Source organism: Bidens hawaiensis, unplaced genomic scaffold, assembly GCF_021521415.1.
Source record: "Bidens hawaiensis isolate Kalapana, Puna unplaced genomic scaffold, B.hawaiensis_p1.1 tig00000657_1, whole genome shotgun sequence".
Taxonomy (NCBI): Eukaryota; Viridiplantae; Streptophyta; class Magnoliopsida; order Asterales; family Asteraceae; genus Bidens; species Bidens hawaiensis.
In genome coordinates this window covers 4,078,362-4,089,515 of record NW_027491039.1, presented here as the reverse complement: position 1 = coordinate 4,089,515, position 11,154 = coordinate 4,078,362, and the positions used below count along the sequence as shown (strand labels likewise).

Here is an 11,154-nt window from a genome sequence, read left to right as displayed (position 1 = left end):
AATACCCAAAACGGTTCCCCTTGACCCTTGAAACTATCGGCCAAAACAAACAAAAACCGAAAGTTCCGGCTTTTGTCTTAACAACACAATTAATCATCCAAATGACTTAGTTTTTCAAGATTACCACATACATGTAAAGTACAACCTTGAAAAACCATGGGGTAACCAAAACCTCTAAAATTTTCGGCCATATGGTAAACCCCACCATAAACCCGAAAATTTTTGGGTCTAATGAAGCATGCATCCGTATAAGCGGCTCTTGATGCCATTGTTGGGTTTTAACAAGATTATCAAAGTCATAAAATCCCAATTTTATGAAAACGCAGCGGAAATTAGTTTTAAATCTTGTTAATTTGATATGTATAAAACCAATTTTACAAATGCAAAACCCAAGCCCGGATCCAAATACGAAATACATACTATCAAACACATGCATGTCACTATAAGTCCATGCATGTTAAAGCTACCTTTCAAATCCAAGAAAGAGGAAGGAGATGATGATGAAGTCAAGAACTTGAATATGAAGCTCCTCAAGCTAGCATACCCCAAGCTTTCCAACAAACACCACTTGTAGCTAGGATTTGGTAACACTTAACAACTCTTCTTTGTTATTGTTCTTGGCCGTCCAAGAGAGAAAAGAAAGGGAGAGTGTAGAGGATTTTTCCTCTAGTCTTGTGCTATATTGTGTTGTGTTATTAGAGAAGAAACAAAGAAAGAAAGATAATAAACCTTTCAAAAATGACACCTCACTTTGCACCAAAGAAAACCGTTGCATGCCTCTACTACCTTGGAGATAATAATAAAATAATGGAAGTGAAAGAGAAGGGGGGGGGGGCTTCCTTTCTCATTCTTATTATTATTATTTTTTATACAACTTTCCATTTATACATATATATGTTATAACTTATACCATTATAAATATAACACATTATATGTAATATGCAAGATAACCAATTTTCACATATTGTTATTTAACCATCTTAAATAACACTATGGAATGTTCTCTCTTAAAGTATAAATCATCCATATGATTTATTTATGTCACAAGTACATTGTATTTAGAAACCCCTTTTTAAATAACTCAAGTGTTAATATTTATTTGTAATGATCATATCATATATAAACAAATATTATTGGTGTTTGTCTAGCTTGTTATTGGGTATGACCCGACTTGGATCATGACATACTAGCCACATCAATAATAATATGTGTCTTGGGCATATCAAGGCCAACACATATTTGTTTTGTTTTTATAATACACCCTCTCAAGTTGAGTAGTATGGTCTCCGATACTCAACTTGCTAAGAAAATTGCTCAATATTCTTCCGCCGACTGCTTTTGTTATTATATTTGCTAATTGGTCATCAAATGGACGATATTCTATAATTCCGACTTCAAGTTTTCTTTAATGATACTTGAGTTAACTTCATAGTGTTTTGTAAGATCGTGCTGGATAAAATTCTCTGAAATTTGTATTGCGGATTTGTTATCAAGCATAATCTTGCTTGCTTCGGTGGACAGACTCCCATCTCAGTTAGAAGTTTGTGGCTGCCAAACCTCGAGCAATCCCTCTGAATTCTTTGACACTTGATAAAGCAATTACCATTTGTTTTTTTCTTCTCCAGTTACCAAGTTTTCGCCAACCAAAGTAAAGTATCCTGATGTAGATCTTTTGGTCATCTTGATCTCTCGCCCAATCTGCATTAGTATACAGCTAGACCTCCATATGTTTGTTTTGTTGAAAGAGAACTCCATGAACCAGTATTCCTTTCAGATATCTGATAATCCTTATTACTGCCTCCATGTGGGTAACTTGAGGTTGGTGCATAAATTTGCTAACTACTTCGACCGCATTATGTGATATCAGTTCGAGTACGTGAAAGATATATTAGTTTACCACCAGGCGTTGGTGTCTTTCTTTGTTTCTTAATTCGGCTTCCTCTTCCATACAGAGTTTGTGATTCACTTCATTGGTGTGTCGACGAGCTCAAAGTAAATCATTCTTGTTTCGGCTAGAAAATCAATAATGTATTTCTTTTGGCATATAAAGATCCCCCTTTAGGATCTTAGTACCACAATTCCAAGAAAATACTTAAGTCTTCCCTAGTCCTTCATTTCGAATTCCATAAACATGTCTTCAGCTTCTTCATTTCTTCTTTATCGTTCCTAGTAATGATCATGTTATCAACATATATAATTAAACAAGTCGCGAGTTTACCTCTTTGTTTAATAAACAATATATGATCAGAGTTGCTTTGTTGATATCCATTTGTCCTCATCGCTAAGGTAAATCTTCCAAACCATTCTCAAGAAGATTCTTTAAGCCATGATAGTTATTTCTTTAATTGACATACTTCATTGCTTTTGCTTTGAATTTTTTTTGTGAACCCGAGCGGAGCTTACATATAAACTTTTTCTTCCAATTCCCCCTATAGGAAGCTTAAACTCAAATTGATGAAGAAGTCATCCTTCATTTGCGGTGATCTCACATGTCTAGGTATAGCCTTTAGCCACTAACCGTGCTTTATATCTTTCAATAGTTCCATCCGGTTTGTGTTTTATTGTAAATACCCAGCGACATTCAATTATTCGATTCCAAGGCTTGTTCCATTATAAGTTGGAATTTCTTCGGTGTGAAAGGAAGAAGTAAATGCTTTTGCATCTTTGTATAAGTTCCATTCGGCTATATTTTCCATGGGAGACTGAGAGGATTTAGATTGTTTTTCTGGAGAGTATCGTTTATCAGGATTCCCCTGTTGACTCTAGGTGGATGAACATATTTCTTAGTGGTTTCTTCTTGTATTAGTTCTTCTTGTTGCACTTGTACTGGTTGTTCTTCCTGTTCCACCTATGCTGTTTGTTCTACTTCTATCTCATGATTATAAATTATTACAACATTTTTATAATTATCATAAGGTCCTTCATATGAGGTATTTTTAGATATTTGAGAATTACTTACCACATACGTTAGGTGGGGAGAATTTGGGATTGTAAGAGTGATTGTTGGTCCACTAGATTGGTGTGTGAGAGAGCTTGATCTAAGGATCTATGTAACACCCCGGCTTAAGCGGAAACGTCTGAGTGTGACATACAGATTGTTCAAAACACATGTGACACTATTAAGTGGTAATATTATCATTAATCAATTTAAAGCATCACATACACAAGTTTGAAAGTAAGAAAATACAAATAAATAAAACAACTAGCAACTTGCATCTTGATCCATTATTTTGATAACCTAAGTACTAGTTTCTCTTCCTTTTCTTCAACCCCTCTAATGATTGAACCTGGAGCATGTATATAAATAAAGTCAACTAATAAGTAGTAGGTGAGAATCACACAAATTTTGATATATACGTAATAGAAAAATCATACAATTGCATAAACAAGTGTAAATCGCGCAAGTAAGGTCCTTTCCAGTTGGTAATAACCAACGTACTCAGATAATCACATGCAAGTTCCTTTTCAGTTGGTAACATCTAACGTACTTGGATCGGGGTTCCTTTTCCACTCATAACAAAATGGTCCTGAGTGCAAATAGGCGCGTATGATCATAATATCACTAAAATTGAAGTTGAAATTGAAGCAAATAGTCAAGTAAACACACAAGTACATGATAAGAATTGTAGTTTGAAAATGATTAACTAAGTAAATTGATTCGAATAAGGTATACATGTTACCCCCAAAGTATAAAAACGTTAAAACAGGGGTGCGAGAAACTCACCTTTGATATTGTAGATAAACTTGGAATAAAACCGAAAACACGTTAAAGAAACTGAAGAAACCGAACTCACAAACTATAATAATAAATACGAAATTAAAAACTAACGTGATTAAAAGTTAAAAAACTTTAATTTTTTTAGGAATTTTGCATTATTTTAATGTATATATTTTATTATTTTATTGCATTTTATATTTCAAGAATCTCTTCTCGACTATTCCAACGTACCAACTGAGCCAAGCCAAGGTTCGAGCCGCACCAGCCAACGACACGTTAAATTTCGTGCCAGAGCCCGAGCGCAGGCGTGGGCGCATCGATTGATGATTTATTTCTCCACCAATACACTATTTAAGTTTCACCACACAAAATTAAATATTCGATCTCTCGTTAATCTAAACTTTATTATTAAATGACAAATATAATTATTATTTTAAAATTTCCAACGCTTACAACCGTATGAAGTTTCGGAAAGTGCACATTGGATGTTGGTGTGATAGTTGAGATTGTATGAAAACTCAACTAACGGTAAATGAGTGTCCCAATTTCTTACAAAGTCTATATCAGAAGCGTGTCTTTCACTATTTGAATTGGGCATTGGAATTGGATTATAATAAAAGAAATATACCACCCTTGTATTCTAAAGTTTGGTTTGAGGATAAAACGATGAACACCCATCCAAATGTGTTCCAAACGCTCTATGTAAGGAGAGAGACATATCATGCCCGCTACAATCTAATTCACATACATTTTGGTAACTTTTTCATTTTGAAATCCTCATAGATGGAGCAAACTTTGCCGGTTGGTCTTGTAATTCTCTCATTCCCACTATGGAATCTCCGTTTGTTGAAGTACTCCTAAGGGCTTTTGATGTTCCACCTTAACTTTGTTCACATTAGTCATTTACCGACTTATGGCCAGAGTCCCTTTAGGTCCCTGTACATTTTATCTACTTTTGGATGAATAGAATACATGAAATTATGAACTAGGTCCATGATTAACCTCAAATTATCAATGATTTTGAAACTTGGTATTATTCGGATAATTTTTTCTTTTTACTATAACCTTCTACTACAAGTGAAATTAAAAAAAAAAGAACTGTAAAATAATTAGGTAATCATACGTGTATGTTCCATGATACCATCTAATTGAGTTAACTTTGTTAAGTTAGCTGCTTCATAAAAAATCACGAGATCCGGAACAGCTAATAAAATTTGAGTGATTTTAAAGTAACAAATCAGTTTATTTTAATACAAGAAACAATATAATTTAACGATGGGAAATCAAAATGAATCAGGGCGTGCTTAATAAGAAACACTCAGCAACTATATTTCAAATTGATGACTTAATAATATACGTTACTACAAAACTTAACTATACGACACTAGAACAGTAGAAATATCTCACTAACATTCTAACGAGGCAAACGTTGAAAACGCTTATTCGGCCACTTAAACCGCAATGGCGAAACCATATATGAATCCGACAAATCAAGGCGTGTGAAACCATAATTACGGAGCACTTGATTGTCAGCATAGTTCAAAGCTTTCTCCATGGCCTTCCAACAGATTTGCCTTGAGAACGAGGGGTTATGATCTCCACTACATGGTTGACAACCTGCAAAATGAGTCACAAATGGTCGCCTCCGGCTTCCATAACCGTAACCGGTATCTTTCAAATAGGGTTCCCAGAGTTCTGCATATCTCTCGCTAACCAACTCCGCATGGCGCCTTCTTAACAACTTATTCTCCTTCTCTATGTTCTTGTATTTTTCTGTAATGTTTCTTAAAGTATCCGCAATAATAACCCAATATCCTTCAAGAAAATACTCTTCTTCAATATATGCTTTGTTAGATTTATCTACATATTCTTTTAGTAGCAAATACGCAAGTGCGGTTTGATCATCGGCTCCATGATTATACACATCCAATAACATTTTACTCCATTTGTCCCGATTTTTTGACTGCGGCCCCATGTCTGCCCATTTTCCAAAAAATCCAATGACCATTGGCAATTCCTGATCAAAAATGAGCCTGCATTCAAACCAAGCCAGTTATTCTGCTCATAAACCTCTCTGCGCCATCCATGCACAACAAAATTTCGATCGTCATACCGCTCTAACGGGACTTTAAAATCCATATCTGTAAACACGGCATCCTCGTCCATCCACCAAATCCACTCAGCCTCCGGGTGTGCAACCATCGCAGCTCTAACGGCTGATAACTTGGCCCAACAGTTGTTCATTTTGGGGTCCAACAACACATTGTTGTAGAAGATATCGTACCCATGAATTCGACAATAATCTGCTTTGTTCTTGTAAAAGCGAAGTAGAAAGTGATCGCCTTTAGGGTTCTTGCAGGGTTTTGATTGTGATCCTGTCACCAGAAAGATCTGATTGTTTGATCTGGAAAAAGAAGGATGAAGTTTTAACCAGTGTCGTCTCTTTTTATCCCAATTCTTGATGGGCTTATCAATGGTGTATCCGAAATTCGGATCATCATAGAATGTCGAAACAGGTGTATCGGATTTGCAGTTCTTGTCATTGCAGTTGCATATGCTAGTGGATTGGGATTGTGAAATAGATAAGATTTAGTTGGAAGATTTGAAGATAAAGATAAATGAAAGAAATAAAGTCGTAATGATGAAGAAACGAAAGATTATAGAAAGTTTCCGATTGGCAGATCCAGTTTGTGTCATTGTGACCATCAACACTTGTAACAGAAAACTTATAATTGGAGTTTTCAGAATCCTCCACTTTGCCTTTTAATTGTTTGGTCTAGCGATTTATTCGGTAGCAATTAGAGTTGGATTTATCTAAATATAGAACTTAAAACTTAATCTTAAAAAAAAATCGAAGCGTACAAGAAACATATTAGGAATGAAAAATCCTCATAATGTCCGTTGACTTTCTCACCAAGAATGTCTATGGAAATAAAAAAATTCCGAAAATTTTTACTTGAGAATGGGCGGTTTGTGAAATACCCTGCAAAATTATACGCAAAATAGAATTTTAACACCCCCACCCCCCGGCAAAAGGGGGGGGGGGGGGGTTGTACTATAATATATTATGTTACTTTGTTCAATATCACGAAAACAATTAATGTAATGGTATTACACATTCAGTTAAATCATAGAAAGTATATAAAATTCAAATAAATCTACATATTGTTCCTATTTTTAGGGTTTGTTGATTATCACTAAGTTGTCCTTGGCATAATCTTAAATTGATCACTAAGAAAATCCCAAATCTCAAACCATTCACGTGTGGGAGACGACAAACGTACCATATGACTGACTGTTAGCTCCAAGTGATTACCTGCGATTAAAATTTTGACCATAATGTGTCTTTAGAGTGTTGTCATTTTTTTTTTTACAAATTAACTAGGGATGGCAACGGGGCGGTTTCGGGGCGGGGAATGCCAATCCCATACCCGCCCCGGTTTATAAAACCCATTACCAAAACCGTCTAAAAACCCGCGGGGACTAAACGGGGAATCCCCATCGGGGATTCGGGGAAAACCGCGGGTATTCGGGGAACCCGTCTAGCATAAATGGTTTTTAAACGGGCTAAATTCCCCGTGGGGATCCCCATTTAACCGTCGGGTTCACCGTTTAAAACCCGATTGTAAGAAAATGATACAAAATTACAATACAATATTAATACACAAAAAGTTCAATATCCAAACACATTACACATACAAAAGACATTATTAATACATAAAAATGTTTATTTCTCCCATCACAACGGAAATTAACTTCATGATTGATCCTTCTTACACGTCCATACCGCACCCATTCAACCATTCAAACACTTGTCACGCCGGATTGCTATGATAATCAAACATTAACATATTAATTGGAAACTATATAAGAATCAATGTTAAACCATATTAAAATGTAAACGATAAACCATATATATATGTATTACCTCAATACCATCGTCACAATCATATTCAATAGTTTGGCAATATGCCTCGGAGGTTGTTCTAGGGTTAGGGTAAATGGCCAAATGGGAAAGTAGGAAACTGGTTTTAAACGGGTATACGGGAAAATGGGTTAGGCAGCCTTATTGGGAAAATAAATAATAAATAATATATTATATATAAATATAAAAATTATATTTAATTAAACGGGTTTTAAACGGGTATACGGGGCGGGTATACGGGGCGGGTACAGGCTATACCATACCCGCCCCGAACCCGATTAACTTAAACGGGGAAAACCCGAACCCGGACCCGTCCCCGATTAAGTGTCCCCGAACCCGCCCCGTTCGGGGCGGGTTTCGGTTTTCCCCATCGGGTTTGGGTTTTTTTGCCATCCCTAAAATTAACATTACGTGGCATGACTCTTGGAGATGTTGTTGGCTAATTATCTTCAGAAGTGTGTTACTCGTTTCGCCTGTTTAAGCCAAAAACGAAGAATTTACTCATTTGATCCATTTGACCCGTTTGAGTCTAAGTAAATATTTTACTTGTTAGTCAAAGCGAAGAGTTTTAGCCAAAATTAAAGATTTTACTTGTTTGAGTTGTTTAGCCTATTTTAAGAAATTTATTCGTTTTACCAATTTATAGAACTTACTCGTTTGAGCCGTCTGACCAAACCCGTTTCAACATAAATCAAAGAATTTACTCATGTAAAGTGTTTGACCTGTTTCTAGGTCATTTTACTCATTTAAACCTTTGCAACCGAAAATAAAGAATTTATTTAGTTGAACCGTTTGACCCATTCAAGGCAAATTTAAGAGCTTATTTAACCCATACTGGCCAAAGATAAAGAATTTACTCATTTGACTCTTTTTTAGTCAAATTATAAAATTTACTCAAAAAAACTATATTTTATATATCAGTGGCTAATGGATCCCTGGAATGTTTCTTCTCTTCACTAAATGTATTTGTTGTCTAAATATATACCTGGTGGGTTCGAAGAGTTGGAGCAAAACCTTTAAGATGCTAACTATTTTCAATCTTCAATGATCCCTTTATCGTTACTTTCTGAAAATAACAAATAAAGAAATACATAAACAAAAGCATATTAAGATAAAACTAAAACAGCATTAAGATAGTAGATTGTAACACAAACTAAAGGCCATAAAGTTGACTGAAGCGCAATACACAGTAAAGATTCAACTAAAAGCCCTGTCTTTAGTATATAAAAATATGTTAAAATAATCACTTCTAATTCCCTTTGTTTATTTATTTTTCTAATTTCTTTTTTATGGTTTTTATTTTGTGAGGTGTATATAAAGAAAGAAGTAAAAGGTGATTGTGTTATAAAAGTAAAGTTGGAACCGTTGCTTATTTCTTGGGATCTTGATGGACCATTTATGTACTTACCTCCTACTCCATTTATAAAAGGAACCATAATCTCCTTCAAAGAACAAGACATACGATCTTCTTCCTCACAAAAATCATTCACTCTATTGAAGCATTCTACTGAGACATTGTCTCCAGAATCATTTGGGTTACTTTTGTTTCTTTTCCAATCTGTGATTACTAGAGATTATTATTACTCTGGTATGTTTGATTGTTATTTGTAAACCCTTTGAATAAATTCTGGTTATACAAGCTTTTTGTCTCTATTTGATTATGCAACTTGAGGAATTTTACATGGTATCAAGAGCCTAGGGTTCTACATCCAGCTCTCTTTGATTCCTCTTAGACCGCCAATTGGTCTGTTATTTTTTCTTTGCTGGATCGTTTCAAAACAAAAAAAAAAATTTATCGGGTCTGATTACCAACAATTTGTCCTGGTGGATTGAATACGCAAACTGGGGTTATTTGGCGATTTGGCTGTAATTGGGATTATATCACCGAAACCCTAAAATTAGGGTTCATTGATTCTGTTCTCTGGTGTCGGGCTCGACACTGCTGCTGCTCCGCTTCTTGTTTTTTTTCAGTGATCACTAATTGGGACTGAATATCCTAATTACATCAACACCTATATCCCCAATCAAAGGATATAGGCAATTTGCTTGGATTACCCTTTGTGAAAAAGTTCTAACCCTTTCCCTTGTTATTGTTTTTTGCATTAAGCATAGTAAGAAATTCTAGCATTGTCTTTGTGTGCATTAGGCATCCTAGGGTTGTGGTTACCTGTGGCACTATCTTGTTATTCTCCGCTGCTATTATACTCGTTTCTTTGTGTGCTTGACTATTGTTTTTTTACTAGCTACTTTGCTGGTCAACTAATTGACTAAAGGGATCCTTTGTTTGTGTGTGCTTGGTTGTGGACTGTTTTTTTATATCTTGTTTTTTTTTTATGTCTGATAATCAGCGTAATAATAATAACAACAACATGATGAGTAATCTGGACTTTGGTGATCCCCTTTTTCTGCATGCTTCTGATACTAATAACCTGACCATTGTGAGTGTTAAACTAAAGGGTACTGAAAATTACAAAGCTTGGGTGAACTCTTTAAACTTGCTTTGACCATAAAAAATAAATTTGGTTTTGTGGATAAAACCTGTGTTAGGTCCACTACAAATGAAACTTTGGGTAAACAGTGGGATAGATGTAATGCCGTTGTTCTTTCTTGGATTCTTAATTCTATATCAGAAGAATTGTTTGCGGGACAAGTTTTTTCTAAATATGCTTCAGATGTATGGGATGAATTAAAAGAAACATATTCTAAAATCGATGGTTCCATTATTTTTGATCTTCATCAAAAGATTTCTATGTTTAAACAAAATGGAAACCCTATTTCTGATTACTATCACAAACTTACATCTATGTGGAGGCAGTTTGACTCTTAATCTGAACTGCCTAAATGTACATGTAATGCTGCTGATGTAACAAATAAATTCAATCAAAACATAAGGCTAATGCAATTTTTGATGGGATTGGATGATGTTTACCAACCTGTGAGGACCTCCATCCTAACAAAGGAACCGTTACCCTCAGTAAAATCTGCCTTTGCCATAATTTCCGGTGAAGAGTCACACAGGGGGTTGACACATCCAACAAAAATCAGCCCGCTGCCTTTGCTTCAAAAACCATTAATAATAAGAAATCTTATAAAGGCAACCCTTCCAAATGCACCCGCTGTAACAAAATTGGTCATGTGGTAGACAGGTGTTATGAGCTTGTAGGGTATCCTGCAAACTATAAGGGAAAGACTAAGGGTATTCATTCCAATAATGTTGTTTCTGAACAACCTAAAACTGCTGAAGTACCTTGTCAACTAACTGCTGATCAGTACTCAAAACTTTTGTCGTTCCTAGACGGCTCTCTGTCTCTTGATCAAAACACCTCCATTATGGCAGGTAAGTTTCATGCAAATTGTAGCATTAATCTATCATCAAACTACAACTTTAAACCTTTTTCGTCTATGACCATTTCAAACATGGGTAGCAATCAGGGTTGGGTAATCGACTCAGGAGCTAACCAACATATGGTTCTCTCTGCTAAAAATATGTTTGATATTGTTGATGTGTCTA

General features: G+C 35.3%; 1 pseudogene; it reads right to left on the bottom strand.

The window, feature by feature from the left end:
- Nucleotides 1–5,132: 5,132 nt before the first annotated feature.
- LOC143530581 (galactomannan galactosyltransferase 1 pseudogene) lies at nucleotides 5,133–10,637 on the bottom strand (annotated as a pseudogene).
- Nucleotides 10,638–11,154: the final 517 nt, after the last annotated feature.